The 18,058-nt window shown below is 42.3% G+C and overlaps 1 long non-coding RNA gene across 5 annotated transcripts in view; it reads right to left on the bottom strand.

Annotated features, from left to right (window-relative positions):
• The window catches only part of LOC130290944 (uncharacterized), a 145,456-nt gene that overhangs the window by 8,601 nt on the left and 118,797 nt on the right, over positions 1 to 18,058 (bottom strand). For 3 of the 5 annotated variants that reach the window (XR_008847741.1, XR_008847745.1, XR_008847742.1), the window contains exons 2-4: positions 7,597 to 7,688; positions 7,283 to 7,368; positions 6,959 to 7,126 (exon numbers count right to left, since the gene is read on the bottom strand). This is a non-coding gene — a long non-coding RNA (uncharacterized LOC130290944). Of the gene's footprint in view, positions 1 to 6,958; positions 7,127 to 7,282; positions 7,369 to 7,596; positions 7,689 to 16,533; positions 16,699 to 17,093; positions 17,205 to 18,058 lie in introns of those variants that run through there. The other 2 variants (XR_008847743.1, XR_008847744.1) reach the window with 2 other exon arrangements.

Here is an 18,058-nt window from a genome sequence, read left to right as displayed (position 1 = left end):
ATAGGAGTTGCAAAAGCAGGATCAGTAAGTATCAAGGGCATTAACTTTTGAATAGTTTTACAGATTTCTCTGAAATTGACACTGTATTGGGTTCAGAATATTGCTTTTTATTACGGTTAGAGACTGATCTATTTTGTCTGGAAGGTTTTGGTGTAATCAAAGAGTTCCTATCTTTACCACCCGTTTTATGGTCCAAGCCGGGTAGCCCCGATTGGTTAATCTGCTGTTGACGTCATCCATTTTTTTAGAAAAATCACTCAATTCTGAACAACTTCGAGAGGCACGAATTCCCTCGCCGATGGGTACATTTTTATTAACGTGAAATGGATGACAGGAACCAGCATGGAGGGCAGAGTTAAGCAAAGTTTCTTTTCTAAAAGTGGTAGATACAATTTTATTGGTATTGGGGTCTCCTCTAAGAGTTAAATCAAGAAACGCAACGGCAGAAACCTGATGTTGTACCGCAAACTGTAAAATGTCTAAATTAGAATTTAGATATGCAGAAAAAGATTGTACCTGCTGTTCGTCTGCAAAACAGACGAACAGCAGGTCATCTATATATCGACCATAATATAAAATGGATTGTTTAAACATCAATCCATTATCATCTGTAAATAAAAATGTAATCTTCCACCAGCTCATGTAAATATTCGCTAGGGATAGGGAGAATTTTTCCCCCATAGCCGCCCCCGTGATCTGCAAATAATATTTATCATCAAACATAAAATTATTATGAGAAAGAAGAAAATCAATAACCTTGATGATATAGTCCTGCAGATCATGGGGGTAGGATGAGTATGTATGGAGAAACCATTCGAGAGCAATCAGTGCCTTATCATGGGGAATCATAGAGTATAACAATGTAACCTCGGCTGTTACACCACTTGATATCATTGACACAATGTAGCAAATGCTTAGTGTCCTGAATATATCCAGGAGTGGTGGGAAGAAGAGATTGAAGTAAGCCATCCACGCATGCAGACATATTTTCATTTAAGGATCCAATACCAGCAAGCAGTATTGTTGTACTGCTTTTTTGCACTGTGATCTGTCATTTTTATTGATACCAATTGCATGTATGTGACTTTTGACTCATTGGACACCCCAATAGCAGCTGGTACCCTCAGTCTATAAAGCGAGTGCAGAACATATGCACACTTTATAGTCCAGAGGAGACTCAGGAAATCCTGGTGTGCCAAGTGCCAGGCAGCCAGATTGTACAGGTACATCCTGCCTCCTCTACAGGTTAAATGCAAACAAACAAAGCAAGTTTATGAGCTTGCTAGTGTGAAAAGTGTGGGACTTAAAATTAAGGAAGCTTAGATTCAGGGAGTTTAGAGGAAATTCAAGTGTATTGCAATATTTACTGTCTGTTTCTCTTTGTTTGATATCTTTGTAATCCCCATTAATTAAATTTCCTCCATGATTGGCAATGCAGTTCAATGTTCACCTTGCTCAATGTATGCAATGCTTGAACAGCAGTTCGAAAGTGTATACTGCAGTGCAAGATGTGTGCAAGTTGCTCATTTGAAAGCCCAAATCCTCGATCTAAAGAAGCAACTGGCAATATTGTGATCCAATGGCAACTTGGAGCGGAGCCTGCTGCTCAATGAACCAGCTGAGTTAGCACTGCTGCAGCAAGACACTACCTTTGAAAGCCATAGGGGTGTCTGCTCCAGTAAGGAGGGGAGGAGTACAAGGCAGGCCAGACAGGTGATGGTAGTGAGGGACATACAGGGCGATCTGTCACAAAAACTTGAATCTTCGCACAGTATGTTGTCTTACTGGCGCTCGCGTTCGGCACATCGCAGATTGGGTTGACAGATTACTGAGAGGGGCTGTTGAAGATCCAGCAGTCATGGTGCACATTGGTACCAATGAAATAGTAAAAAGTAGGTGGAGTGGCCTTAAAAATGATTTCAGAGACTTAGACAGCAAGCTTAAAGGGGTACTCTGGTGGAAAACTTTTTTTTTTTTTTTATGAACTGGTGCCAGAAAGTTGAACAGATTTGTAAATTACTTCTATTTAAAAATCTTAATCCTTTCAGTACTTTTTAGCAGATGTATGCTACACAGGAAATTATATTCTTTTTTCATTTCTTTTTTGTCTTGTCCCCAGTGCCATCTGCACTGACAAAAAGAAATAAAAAATAAAACAATTTCCTCAGTAGCATACAGCTGCTAATAAGTACTGGAAGGCTAAAGATTTTTTAATAGAAGTAATTTACAAATCTGTTTAACTTTCTGGCACCAGTTGTTTTAAAAAAAATAAATAAAAGTTTTCCACTGGAGTACCCATTTAACCCCTAAAGGAACGAGCCAATTTTCACCTTAAGGACCACAGCATTTTTTGCACATCTGACCACTATCACTTTAAGCATTAATAATTCTGGGGAGTTTTAACTTATGAATTTGATTCTGAGAATGTTTTTTGTGACATATTCTACTTTAACAAGGTGATACATTTTTGTTGATACTTGCATTATTTCCAAATTTCATGAAAAATTTGAAAATTTTGCATTTTTCTAACATTGAAGCTCTCTGCTTTTAAGGAAAATAGACATTCCAAATACATTTTATGTTGATTTACATATACTATATGTTTATGTTTGCATCATAAAGTTGACATGTTTTTACTTTTGGAAGACATCAGAGGGCTTCAAAGTTCAGCAGCAATTTTCTAATTTAAAAAAAAAAATTCAAAATCTGAATTTTTTTGAAAGTTTGTTCACCCTCAGGAATAGCAGCACAGCGAAAAGGTGAAAAAGCCCCTATAAATTTGTAACCCAATGTCTAAGGAAATACCTTGTGTGGATGTAAAGTGCTCTGTGAGTGCACTAGAGGGCTCAGAAGAGAAGGAGCGACAATGGGATTTTGTAGAGTGAGTTTTGCTGAAATGGTTTTGGGGGGGGGGGGGGGGAGGATGTCGCATTTAGGAAGCCCCTAACAGCAAAAAAACGGAAAAAAACAAACACATGGCATACTACTTTGGAAACTACACCCCTCAAGGCATGTAACAAGGGGTCCAGTGAGCTTTAACACCCCACAGGTATTTGATGACCTTTCGTTAAAGTCGGATGTGTTAATGAAATTTTTTTTTTCACTAAAGTGCAGTTCCCCCCCCCCAAATTTACCATTTTTACAAAGGGTAATGGGAGAAAATGTGCCCCAAAATTTGTAAACCCATTTCTTCGGAGTATGAAAATACCCCATGTTAGGGCGTAAAATGCTCTGCGGGCGAACTAAAATGCTCAGAAGAGGAGGAGTCACATTTGGCTTTTGGAAAGCAATTTTTGCTGATATGGTTTATGGGGGACATTTCGCATTTAGAAAGCCCCTATGGTGACAGAACAGCAAAAAAAAAAAAAAAACACATGGCATACTATTTTGGAAACTACACCCCTCAAGAAACGTAACAAGGGGTACAGTGAGCCTTAACCCCCCACAGGTGTTTGAAGACTTCATTAAATTTGGATGTGTAAAGAAATTTTTTTTCACTAAAATGCAGTTTTTTTCCCAAAGGGGTAATAGGAAAAAATGACAGATCATTGTTCCAAAAATCTGTCAGACACCTGTGGGGTGTAAATGCTCACTGTACCCCTTATTACATTCTGTGAGGGGTGTAGTTTCCAAAATGGGGTCACATATGGGGGGGTCCATTGTTCTGGCACTATGGGGGCTTTGTAAACACACGTGGCCTTCAATTCCAGACAAATTTCCTCTCCAAATGCCCAATGGCGCTCCTTCTCTTCTGAGCATTGTAGTTCACCCGCAGAGCACTTTACATCCACATATAGGGTATGTTCTTACTCAGAAGAAATGGGTTCCAAATTTTTTTCCCTATTTTTCCTTAATTTTCCCATCCAACTTTATTGAAAATTCATCAAACATTCCCTGAGGGGTGTAATTTCCAAAATGGGGTCACACGTGGATATTTATTTTTTTGCGTTTATGTCAGAACCGCTGTAAAAATCAGCCACCCCTGTGCAAATCACCAATTTAGGACTCAAATGTACATAGTGCTCTCTCACTCCTGAGCCTTGTTGTGCGTCCGCAGAGCATTTTACGCCCACATATGGGGTATTTCTGTACTCAGGAGAAATTGCATTACAAATTTTGCAGGTCTTTTTTTCCTTTTACCTCTTGTGAAAATAAAAAGTATAGGAGGGATAGCAAGGATAGGAGGCATGGCACCCCTGCCACCTCACTCCTATCCATTCAGGGGGATTGGGGGTGTCCTGGACAGCCCCAATCCCCCTTATTTTCAGGTTCACTGGGTCAGTGGAGACCCCTATGACCCAGTATTGCCGTAGGTCTCAATTGACCTGCAATTTGTGGTGATTGCATACATGGGGGGTTTGCACCGGGTGCCTGCTGAATGATTCCAGCAGGCATGGCGGTCCGATCCCCGCCTGGTGAGCGGCTGGGACTGGAATTCCCACGGGCATACAGGTACGCCCTGGGTCCTTAAGTACCAAGGAGCCAGGGCATACCTGTATGCCCTGGGTCCATAAGTGGTTTAGGCAAGGACCTCCAAGGTAGTATTTTTTGAACTATTACCTGTACCACGTGCCACACCAGAGAGGCAGCAGGAGATTAGGAAACTAAAAAAGTGTCTCAAGAACTGGTATAGGAAGGAGAGCTTTGGCTTCATAAAGAACTGTGCCAACTGCTCTGTTGGAAAAATCGGAAAAATCGAAAAAGGGGAGGGGTTTGCCTTTATTAGCCCAGTCTAAAGCCGCACTTCGGGGCGAAATATGGGAAATGATAATGTGGAGTCATTATGGGTAGAAATATATGGAGAGAAAGATAATAAAATACTGATCATGATTAGCTATAAGCCGCCAAGTACAATGGAAGCAACAGTTAACCTATTATTAAGGCACATACATAACACAGAAAATCACAATAAGGTAGTTATTATAGGCTACTTTAACTACACCTATATAAACTGGGAAACTAAGACCTGTGAATTACAGAGGGAAACAAGGTTTTTGGCTGCAGCTAAATATAAGTATCTGTCCCAAATGGTGCAGGACCTGACCAGAGGGGGCGCTCTACTCAACTTAATATTAACCAACTGACCTGAGTAACTAATGTGCAGGTACATTTCAACAAGAGCCACAAGAACAATGAACTTTAGGAAGACAAAGTTTGATCAGCTTAGAGAATCCCTTAACACTATAAATTGGGATAATATCCTCAAAAAGTACTGACATAATATAGAAAAAAAAATTAAAATGTTAAATTTTCACTGTCTGCAGCTCTGAGCATGATATAGAGCTAAAAAAATCCTTTCACACATTACCTATGATTTTTAGAACCTATTAGTCATATCCCATGGGGGAGATTTATTAAAACCTGTGCAGAGGAAGAGTTGTAGTTGCCCATAGCAACCAATCTGAACGCGTATTTCGTTTTGTTTTTTAAAGGCCTTTGAAAAAAAAGAGGGAATCTGATTGGTTGCTATGGGAAACTGCTCCTCGTTTCCTCTGCACAGGTCTTGATAAAACTTTCAGCATAAGTTTCGATCATGGAGATCCAAGTGTTGAGTCATCCACAGAATGCTTAAAGGGGTACTATGCCCCTAGGCTTTCTGTGGATGACTTAACACTCGGATCTGATGTCTAATAGCGCCGGGTATGGCTGCTGGGAACCCTTCGGTCTCTGGGCTCTGTTTTATTTTGTTATGTTCAGAACGCTGTGGCCGTGATGTCATGCCATGCCCCCTTCATTCATTTCTATGGGAGGGGGTGTGGCCGCCATCATGCCCTCTCCCATAGACCTGAATGGAGGTGGGGTGACATGACATCATTGCCAAAATTAATAACTGTGGGGGTCTCAGAATTCAAACACCATATTGATCAAAACTTATGACATGTCACGGTAATAGATCAAAAGTTCTTTTAGTAAACAATAACTAGAATTATTGGGCATAACATACTGTATGTGTTAAAAGACACAAGGACTAAATATTAATATTGACAACAAGGTCCTAAAATGATGGTGAGTACAATGTTATGTTCACACATGGTGGGTTTGCTGTGGATTTTCAATGTGAATTTTTAAAATCTACACGCTCAGGCTTTACTGTGGGTTTTCAAACCATGAACATGTTAAATTCTGCCATTTATTTGGTTTCTTGGACACTTAGTATTGTAGAAGGTAGATGTGATAGCCTTAGGGATGTAGGGTATGGAGAGTGTATCTGTGTGGTTATTAAAGGGTGCTTTTTAACCCTTGCTATTCACGATGCCAGGGTGAGGGCTCCTCAGTAATACTTGTCCTATCGCCACCTTTCCCAAGAGCGATAGGGAGGTAGATAATAATAGAATGTCCACAACCGGAGAGTTTTCTGAAACAGGTATAACTTTTACTGAAGATTTTCTGCAAGCTTCAATAACGGAACAGTCTCTTATGCATACAACTGCTTTCTTTGGAGATTGACAGAGGTTGAGACTTTAGCAAGTTAGAGTCTTTGTGTATTATGCGCTGTTCCACTGGATTTAGGGGATTAGTTGCGGTCCAGTCACGCTAGCATTAGGGGGGGTAGTTTAGAACTCACGGTTTTAGTTCTGCTGAGGCCGGTAGGTTTTTCAGGCCTAGCGTGTCTTTGAAAGTTGCACAGATCCGACCTGCTAGTCCGGCATCCACGAGAGCAGCAACCCAAGAGAGCGATAATTGGCTACAGCTCCCATATATGGGCAAGGGCTGGACTAGTGTTAATTGGTCCATTACTGATGTCAATCACCATTACAAAGATCTGTGGGTAACACGTGACCCAAGGACCTCCTAAGGTCCTCCAACATACCAGATCGAAGGTCCTGCGATGCTAAACAAGGTAAGTACTATACACTATCCTAGATATATACTATTATTAAATATTTACATATATTTACATTAGACAATTAGACTTAAGAAGAGGCAACTAGGCGTCGTCCCACCTGAGGGACCCTACCTGAGCGTAGTTACTCTGACCTTGGCTACCTCTACACTAGGTATGGTATGTAATACGGTACCGGGCCACCACAAAGAGATTTGTCCACATCAGAAATACACAGCTCTGATAACTGTAATAAGCTGGGCTCTTGTGTGTTATCACATGACCAGGACAGATTATTATCTACTGGAAATAAAAAATAAAGGTCTCAATTGAATGACTGGAAGCAAAGATCTTGAAACCTGTGATAAATTGATATAAAATGATAAAATACTCCGGACACCAAAAATTGTAGCATAGAGCCTTTTGGCAGTTGTTATCACCATGTGATACAAATCTTACCGAGTGAAATCTCAAATTGCGTAGAAAGACTTTTTGAAAAGAAATAAGTAATTTGTTCCGGTTGTCATTTTTCTTGTGCTGATAAGCTTGAATAAAAAGAAGAAGAAGAAAAAAAATATTTGAACAAAGCATCATTGAATCAGATCACAGCAGGAAAGGGGTTAATCTTATTTTCCAGTGTTAACAATACAATGTTACTTTGTACATTGAGTCCTGACCTGGCCATATGTTTCTTATTTTTCTGCAGTGCTGCTGGCAATCTGCACTGAACAATAACACACTAAGAAGCAAGGACCTTATTGTATGCAGGTTACCTGAAGAAGCTTCTGTACTGCAAAGTGGAACGTTCTTTGTACCAGCATCAGCGAAGCATTCCGTAAATGTCTGCTAACCAAAGTGTGAGGCCCTAATATTAAAGTAGAAGTATAAAAACAGCTTTATAGGAACAGTCACATTATAGGAACAGTCACATTATAAGAGTTCTAACGGTTTAGTCTACAGGACTGATGATGTGAAGAAGTAATCCATATTGAACTAATAGTATTATAGCAACCCTTTATAGTGTTGTCAATATTATTTCCTAAAGCAACAATAAATTTGAGTGTTAGTATTGAAAGTATTTCAAGAACATGAACCATTGGCAGCAACGTTTAGGATAGGGTTACATCTAGCATGTACATCATATTTCACGCTGCGCAAAATCAGCTGTGCAGCGGGAAATAAGCTATGTAGTTCCCTATGAGCAGGCAGTTGGGCTGAGTGCACTCATGTGACTGTGACACATGGAATTGTCTCTACTTTAGGAAATACATTTTCTGATACCCCTAAGGCTAGGTTCAGACTACAGAATTTCCGCCGGATTTTTCGCTTTGACTTTTCCGGCAGAAATCCGCTTACTATAATGCATAGTGTAGTGAATGGTTTTCCGTTCATAAATTCACACTTTGGAATTTGTGAAGCGGAAAATCCGGATGAAAAATCCGCTAGAAAATTTCTGCCTGAAGAAAGGGGTTGCTTTTTCTTCAGGCGGAAATCCTAGCGGAACACAGAGCAGTCTATAGGAGACTGCAGTGTCCGCGCGGTCCAGGCGGAACTCGCAATCACCGGGTGGAAATTTTCTGCCCGGAGATTCCGTAGTCTGAACCTAGCCTAAGGGTAAAATGCGGAACGGAATTCAGTGACAGAATTCCGCTAGCGGAAATTCCTCAGTGTGAACTGAGGAGCAGAATTTTCATTACATCCTATGGGGTTTTTCACTGCTGAATGATTTGGAGAGGAATAAGCAAGCAGAATTACTCGCGAAAATTCCTCTCCAAACCCTAAAGCTGGCGATACACATGGGATAACTGTCAAAAAAACTTTTCATGTGCATTTCAGTAGAAAAAGGAGGACAAGCCGCTGCTAGTCTCCTCTCCTGTTGGTAAAAAAGATTTGGAAGGTAAAAATCTAATATTCATGATCCCTCCCCATCAATATCAGTGGACTTGGCATTTTTTATTATGAATTACCAAAAACAGAAGGTTGTTGTCACCAGTTTCCCATAAAAAAAAAAAATATATATATATATATATAGATCTATTAAAATTAGGGAAAAAAAACACATGGGAAAGCAAAGATACTTTTTTGTTATTTATTTTTTTATCCCCATGTGTTTTTTTTGCAAATTTTTGTGGATCTATAATAAAAGTTATTTTTTAATGGGAGCTGGTGTCCGGAATAAACCCTCTATTTTTGGATGCCCACACTGGAAATGGCCCGCTCAGTTCCATGCCATTCGTGTTCTCCTAAAAGAATGCATGACCCGATTCCACACATATTCAGATATATCAGATATGCGATAATGAGCTCTTCTACATATTATGTATATGGTTAGCTTTAACCATACAGTATAAGTATTAGACTAACTACAATGTGTCTTAAAAGTTTTCTGTGATGCCGCCTTTTGACTAAAATCAACTTTAACAGTCTCTCCCAGAACCTGGCAAGGAGGCATAGAGGCAATACAACAGCAGCATCTAGCCACACTTCCCACATCCTCCTCCCACCCTCTCAGGCTTAATTGACACCCTGAATGCCAAGATTTGCATGTCGTTTCCAAAACTCAGGGCGGCATTGAAGCCTGAGTGGGCAGGAGTAAGGTGAGAACAGTGTGACTACATGCTGCTGTGGCACCAGTCTAGAGTAAAGGCCAAGTCTTTAAACCAATTAGCTCAGATTCTGTATAATTCCCAAATGGGTAGTAACTTACATTATTGCAGTCATCTTATTTATGCTTTCTTTTATTCATCTGGTTGAATTTTCATATTTTAGATGCAAAGGAGCAATACATAAAGATCATACATAACAGATATTGCATGCTGCAGTCTTTACACATATTCAGCACTCCCCATCATGGACACGGCAGCGTTTTCAGGGGCAGACCTATAGAGGTGATAGGCGCCAGCCCAGAGCACTCAGTGGATGAGGGCGCTGCCAGGGATCCAGGACCAGTGGCTCTGTCCTGTCACTGCAAACATGTGAAGAATATGGGGTGCAAAGTGAGGAATATGGAGTAAAATATGATGAATAAGGGAGACAATGTGAGTAATATGGAGGCATTGAAATGAATGTAGAGGGGCAATGTAGTGAATATGGCGGAAATGTGAGTGAATATGGGGGCAATGCATGTGAATGAGCGGGCTATGCCAAGGAATATAGGGACAATGTGAGAGACCTCCTATATGGCGGCACAAAGTGGGCACTATCACGGTGTGGAGCAATACACATGGATAGTTTGTATAGAGGTGAGAATTGTGCTGAAACAAATACACTGCTCAAAAAAATAAAGGGAACACTAAGATAAAATATCCTAGATCTGAATGAATGAACTAATCGTATGAAATACTTTCATCTTTACATAGTTGAATGTGCTGACAACAAAATCACAGACAAATTATCAATGGAAATCAAATGTATCAACCCATGGAGGTCTGGATATGGAGTCACACTCAAAATCAAAGTAGAAAACCACAATACAGGCTGATTCAACTTTGACGTAATTCAACGTGAGTCAAAATTAGGCTCAGTAGTGTGTGTGGCCTCCAAGTGCCCGTATGACCTCCCTGCAATGCCTGGGTATGCTCCTGATGAGGTGGTGGATTGTCTCCTGAGGGATGTCCTCCCAGACCTGGACTTAAGTATCCCCCAACTTCTGGACAGATTGTGGTGCAACGTGGTATTGGTGGATGGAGCGAGACATGATGTCCAAGATGTGTTCAATCGGATTCAGGTCTGGGGAACAGGCTGGCCAGTCCATAGCATCAATGCCTTCCTCTTGCAGAAACTGCTGACACACTCCAGCCACATGAGGTCTAGTATTGTCTTGCATTAGGAGGAACCCAGGGCAAACCGCACCAGCATATGGTCTCACAAGGGGTCTGAGGATCTCATCTCGGTACCTAATGACAGTCAGGCTACCGCTGGAAAGCACATGGAGGGCTGTGCAGCCCCCCAAAGAAATGCCACCCCACACCATTACTGACTCTCCACCAAACCGGTCATGCTGGAGGATGTTGCAGGCAGCAGAAAGTTCTACACGGCATCCTTAGACTCTGTCACGTCTGTCACATGTGCTCATTGTGAACCTGCTTTCATCTGTGGAGAGCACAGGGTGCCAGTGGCGAAGTTGCCAATCTTGGTGTTCTCTGGCAAATGCCAAAGTCCTGCATGGTGTTGGACTGTAAGCACAACCCCCACTTGTGGACATCGGCTCCTCATACAACCCTCATGGAGTCTGTTTCTGACTGTTTGAGTGGACATGCACATTTGTGGCCTGCTGGAGGTAATTTTGCAGGGCTCTGGCAGTGCTCCTCCTTGCACAAAGGTGGAGGTATCGGTTGCTGGGTTGTTGCTCTCCTACGTCCTCCTCCACATCTCCTGATGTACTGGCCTGTGTCCTGGTAGCACTTCCATGCTCCGCTGACAGACACAGAAAACCTTGCCACAGCTCGCATTGATGTGCCATCCTGGATGAGCTGCACTACCTGAGCCACTTGTAGGGGCTGTAGACTCCGTCTCATGCTACCACTAGAGTGAATGCACTGCCTGCATCCAAAAGTGACCAAAACATCAGACAGGAAGCATAGAAACTGAGAAGTGGTCTGTGGTCACCACCTGCAGAACCACTTCTTTATTGGTGTTGTCTTGCTAATTGCCTATAATTTCCACCTGTTGTGTGTTCCATTTGCACAACAGAATGTGAAATTGATTGTCAATCAGTGTTGCTTCCTGAGTGGACAGTGTGATTTCACAGAAGAGTGATTGACTTGGAGTCACATTGTGCTGTTTAAGTGTTCCCTTTATTTTTTTTTGAGAAGTGTATTTGTGTTTCTGATTTCTAGTGAATTACATTAAGTATAGTTCTTAAAAACTACAAAGGTTTGATACAAAAATGTATATACTAAAATAACTTGCCATTTTACAGCTCAATGGGAAAACAGCTGTTCCATCCGACATCTATCATTTTAACAGAATACTTTCTATATGTGTAAAATGAGTTGACACATCTTTATGTCTGCCATCTATGTTTTAAAATGTATATAATGCTTGCTGCTGTCATCTATTATAAGCATATGCAAGGTCAAAAAGCACTTAGATGCAAAAAGCTCCCTCCATACAAACAACAAACCTAAAAAGTGGCTTGTGATGTAGTGTAACTCTGAAAATAGCACAAAAAAGTGTCTTAAAATAAAGTATTTAACTAAAATAAATTTAGACGAATGGTTAAATTATGTTAAAACAAGATATACCGTATTTATCGGCGTATAACACACATTTATTATGCTAAAATTTTTAGCCTAAAGTCTATCTGCGTTTTATACGTCTATAGACTGTTTGTGACCACGCAAAAGCATGGCGCTTTAAATCATTAAACTGCAGCAGCTTCTGCCTGACCGGAGTCCCACTGCCACTGCCCGATTCCCTCCCCGTCTTCGGTTTTATAGTTATATGTCCCGCCGCAGCCACTGCCCGATTCCCTCCCCGTCCCCGGTTTTATAGTTATATGTCCCGCCGCCATTGCCCAATTCCTTCACCGTCCCCGGTTTTATAGTTAAAAATCCTGCTGCCGCCACAGCACAATTCCCTTCCTGTCCCCGTTTTATAGTTAAACGAGTACCCGGCGTTGCCCGGTTTTTCCTTCCCAATCCTTGTTGGGGAGAAAAATAAACAAAGGAGGAAGCTTTTGACTTCATATCCCGTCCTCATATATTGTTGTCATATCCCAACCCCATATCCAATCCTCATATCCCGACCTCCTATCCCGTCCTTCTATCTTGAACTCCTTTCCCGTCCTCCTATCTCGACCTCCTATCCCGACCTCCTATCCAGTCCTCCTATCCCGTCCTCCTATCTTGACCTCTTATCTCGACCTCTTATCTCGACCTGCTATCCCGACCTCCTATCCCGTCCTCCTATCCTGACCTCCTATCCAGACCTCCCATCCTGACCTCCCATTCCATCCTCATATCTCGACCTCCTATCCCGACCTCCTTTTCTGACCTCCCATCCCGTCCTCCTATCTCGACCTTCCATCCCGTCCTCCCATCTCAACCTCCTATCTTGACCTCCTATCCCGACCTCCTTTCCCGACCTCCTATCCTGTCCTCCTATCCCAACCTCCTATCCCGTTCTCCTATCATTACCTCCTATGCCGTCCTATCTCGACGTATAACACACATTTTTTATGCTAAAATTTTTAGCCTAAAGTCTATCTGCGTGTTATACACCGATAGACTGTTTGTGACCACGCAAAAGCCGCTGCAGTTCAATGATTTCATGTGGGCGCTTTAAATCATTAAACTGCAGTAGCTTCTGCCTGGCCAGAGTCCCACTGCCACTGCCCGATTCCCGCCCCGTCTCCGGTTTTATAGTTATATGTCCCGCTGCCGCCACGGCCCGATTCCCTCCCCGTCCCCGGTTTTATAGTTAAATATCCTGCTGCCGCCATGGCCCAATTCCCTTCCCGTACCCGTTTTATAGTTAAACTAGCTGAGTACCCAGCATTGCCCGGTTTTTCCTTCCTAATCTTTGTTGGGGAGGAAAATAAACAAAGGAGGAAGCTTTTGACTTCATATCCCATCCTCATATATTGTTGTCATATCCCAACCCCATATCCCATCCTCATATCCTGACCTCCTATCCCGACCTCCTATCCCGACCTCCTATCCCGTCCTCCTATCCCGTCCTCCTATCCCATCCTCTCATCCCGTCCTCCCATCCCTTCCTCCTATCTCGACCTCTTATCTCAACCTGCTATCCCGACCTCCTATCCCTGCCTCCTATCCCGTCCTCCTATCCCAACCTCCCATCCCCTCCTCCTATCCCGACCTCCCTTCCCATCCTCATATCTCGACCTTCTATCCCTACCTCCTTTTCTGACCTCCCATCCCGTCCTCCTATCTCGACCTCCCACCCCGTCCTCCTATCTCGACTTCCTATCTTGACCTCCTATCCCGACCTCCTATGCTGTCCTCCGATCCCAACATCCTATCCCGACCTCCTATCCCGTCCTCCTATCTCTACCTCCTATGCCGTCCTATCTCGACGTATAACACACATTCTTTATGCTAACATTTTTAGCCTAAAGTCTATCTGCGTGTTATACACCGATAGATTGCTTGTGACCACGCAAAAGCCGCAGCAGTTCAATTATTTAAAGCGGGCGCTTTAAATCATTAAACTGCAGCGGCTTCTGCCTGGCCAGAGTCCCACTGCCACTGCCCGATTCCCTCACCGTCCCCGGTTTTATAGTTAAATATCCTGCCACCGCCACAGCCCAATTCCCTCCCCGTCCCCGTTTTATAGTTAAACTAGCTGAGTACCAGACGTTGCCCGGTTTTTCTTTCCTAATCCTTGTTGGGGAGGAAAATAAACAAAGGAGGAAGCATTTGACTTCATATCCCGTCCTCATATATTGTTGTCATATCCCAACCCCATATCCCGACCTCCTATACCGTCCTCCTATTTCGACCTCCTATCCCGACCTCCTATCCTGTCCTCCTATCCCGTCCTCCTATCTCGACCTCTTATCTCGACCTCCCATCTCGTCCTCCTATCCCGACCTCCCATCCCGTCCTCATATCTCGACCTCCTGTCCTGACCTCCTTTTATGACCTCCCATCCCGGCCTCCTATTTCGACCTCCCATCCCGTCCTCCTATCTCGACCTCCTATCGTGACCTCCTATCTCGACCTCCTATCCTGACCTCCTATCCCAACCTCCTATCCCGACCTCCTATACCGACCTCCTATTCCGTCCTCATATCCCGAGCTCCTATCCCGACCTCCTATCCCGACCTCCTATCCTGTCTTCCTATCCCATCCTCATATCTCGACCTCCCATCCTGTCCTCCTATCTCGACCTCCTATGTCGACCTCCTATCTTGACCTCCTATCTCGACCTCCTATCCAGACCTGTAATATGTGTACCAGGTATTGAAATATCTCCAGCCGTACAGAAGTTATGTGGGAACATACATTTCACATTGATTTGCATGGGACTTTAAACAAAAACCCCGATCCTCTGTCCAATTGGATGCTAACTTGATGCCATCTGTGAAAAAGCTGAAGTTAAAGAGAGGATGGCTTCTACAAATGGATAATGATCCTAAACACACCTCGAAATCCACGGGGGATTACATCAAGAGGTGTAAACTGAAGGTTTTGCCATGGCCTTCACAATCTCCTGACCTCAACATAATTGAAAATCTTTGGATAGACCTTAAAAGAGCAGTGCGTGACAGACAGCCCAGAAATCTCAAAGAACTGGAAGACTTTTGTAAGGAAGAATGGGCAAAGATAACTCAAACAAGAATTGAAAGACTCTTGGCTGGCTACAAAAAGCGTTTACAAGCTGTGATACTTGCCAATGGGGGCAGTACAATATATTAACTCTGCAGGGTGCCCAAACTTTTGCAGACACCATTTTTTTGTTTTCTGTTATTTTGAAAGTGTAAATCTAACTTTTGGTGACATATTATAAGAATGTCTAATCTGTAATTTGATGCCTTTTGGAGATTTTTCCAACTTTCCTTGGCTTCTTTAAGCACATTAAAGGGGGTACTCCGGCGCTAAGACATCTTATCCCCTATTCAAAGGATAGGGGATAAGATGCCTGATCACGGTGGTCCCGCTGCTGGGGACCCCTGTGATCTTCCACGTCGCACCCCGTTAAAATCAGTCCCCGGAGCGTGTTCGCTCAGGGTCTGATTACTGTCGATCACGGGGACGGAGCATAGTGACGTCACGGCTCCGCCCCGTGTGACGTCACGCTCCGCACCCTCAATGCAAGCCTATGGGAGAGGGCGTGACGGCTGATTCTAACAGAGTGCGGCGTGGAAGATCACGGGGTCCCCAGCGGCGGGACCCCCGCGATCAGGCATCTTATTCCCTATCCTTTGGATAGGGGATAAGATGTCTTAGCGCCGGAGTACCCCTTTAATACAAATGTTTACCTGGGGTGCCCAAACTTTTGGTCTCCACTGTAGTTTTGCAACAGCTTTGAAACCATTGGTTAGAGACCACACACATATCTGAAGCAACAGTCACAAAAGTGCTTCTTGACCTTTCATATGCTTATAATAGATGACAACAGCATGCATTATCTATTGTGTGCAGCCATAGTATACAGTATTTCATGCCGTCATGAAAGTTGTATAAATATTCCTGCCAAGTGCTTGTATAACATTCAGTAGAAATAGATTGTGTTTAATAGTCTAACAGGCAATCTCAGCAACTTTCCCCCTGGCCTATCACATGTTCTGATACAATGTTACCTAGGATTTCCTCATGTACATTTTCCCATGGAAACCTTACAATAAAGGCTCTTATTGAGCTAAAGTCATGCTTTTAAGAATATTTTATGCATGAAAATGGGAATAGGAAGAAATAACAGGGCTGAAGAATAGATCTGCTTTGCTGTCTCTATGGGTGTTACTAATTTAACTATAATTAGATCCATAATTTTACTGTAGAAACAGTTTAAAGAAAGAAAAAGAAGAAATAGCACTTATAAACTGAACATATCCATTCATTCCTGACTGTGTGCTTCATAATGCACCAAATGCATCAGCTACACCACAGATGAAATGTGAGCAAGCAAATATTCCCATCCAATATTTAAGAAGCTATTGTGCCCACGAGGACAGATCTTTACTTAATTATCTTTAAAAATGTGGAAAATGTTTTATCTCCCATGTAAATTGTAGCTTTTACCGTAATTAGCCTTGAAAGTGCTGAGACTATCCTGAGACAGCAGGGAATCCAGGGAAATAACGTCTATCTATCTTCAGCCAGCAAGGTAGCGTAAGTTCAGATGGTTCCCTATTCATACATCTTCAGCACAATTCTAGAAATGATTCCGCACATCTCTTTTTGATGAGTCTATCTCATTGCTGTGTTATCACAAGTGCAATGTTTTGTTACTACATGTAATAAAGCAAAGTATATACAGTATATGATATTTAGGTAAATACTTCATAAAAAGATGCCTGACGCCAAAGGCGTAGCTTGTAGCTTCTGGGCCCCGATGCAAAATCTGATACTGGTCTATAATGGGGCAGATGTGCTTTGGGGCCCCCTTAGGTACCAACATAGCTGATTTTTGGTCATTTGACATCTTGGAATTTTTTTCTTTTTTTTTAAGTGATCAAAAATTCTAGTCCTAAAAGTGGTACTGATAACAACTACAGATCACGGCACAGAAAATGAGCTGCCTGTGTGGAAAAGTAAGAAATTTATAGTGGTCAGAATAGAGCATTTTTAAACATACTTACTGTAATTTGCTTAAAAAGATTTTTTTTTTCTGGTCGGGGCTCCACATTTGACCGGCAAGACTTACCTACACCAGTAGATAATACTTCTTCAGTGGTTCCTCTAAGGAAACTAATAAAACATAAGCATAATACTGTATAGTAAAGCGGTTGAACTGTGCCCAAAAACCGCAACTACTTACGGGGCACGGCGGTGACTAGTTCATATCTTTATATCCTCATCATACCAGGGCAGGAGCGTCCCCTGGGGATGGTGAGGATAAAGATTTTACCCTATATAACACTTTGTCAATCGTTATATAGGGTAAAATCTGATGATTAGTTCCCTTTAACCTTCCAATTTTGATGTTTCACCTCATATTGTGGCTTTTTCAAGGGAGCAAATCCTAGCTGGAAATTATATAACCTCCCATACCAAAAGTGAATTGATAGACAGCCAAATGACCCAATTGTGGGATCAAGTTAGACACAAGAAGAGCTACACAACTAATTGGCATCTTCTGATCCAATAGGCAAACAGCCCATCAACACCAATTATAATGCTTTGCATGCCCTCAGCAATACTGCACAAACACTTAATACTAATTTCTGCTAAATTATGGGCAGTAGAGCCTGCACTCAAATTTATATTCATAATTAGAGATGAGCGCATTTTTAAAAATTTTATTCAACTGATCCACCGAATTTTCAGAAAAATTTGATTTGGTCTGAATTTATTTGCAGCAAATCTCTATTAAAAATGGTTATTTGTTGCCTACAGAGAGCCTCAATAGGGGTGTAGAAGACTTTGCCTTGCTGTAACATTCATAGGGTGTGCGCTGGGTTAGTGAAATAATAATGTTATTCAGTATGACACGCAGATTAGAGGCGTCACTATTAGAATCACTGTCGCAGAGCAGCACAATGACAGAGCCTGGAGGGGGCATCATTATGAGGAGACCATATAGTGCCTCATTGACACAGTATGG

Source organism: Hyla sarda, chromosome 9 (genome assembly GCF_029499605.1).
Source record: "Hyla sarda isolate aHylSar1 chromosome 9, aHylSar1.hap1, whole genome shotgun sequence".
In the NCBI taxonomy this organism is placed as follows: domain Eukaryota; kingdom Metazoa; phylum Chordata; class Amphibia; order Anura; family Hylidae; genus Hyla; species Hyla sarda.
Note: the sequence above shows the minus strand (reverse complement) of the source record. Positions and strands in the feature narration are given on the sequence as shown.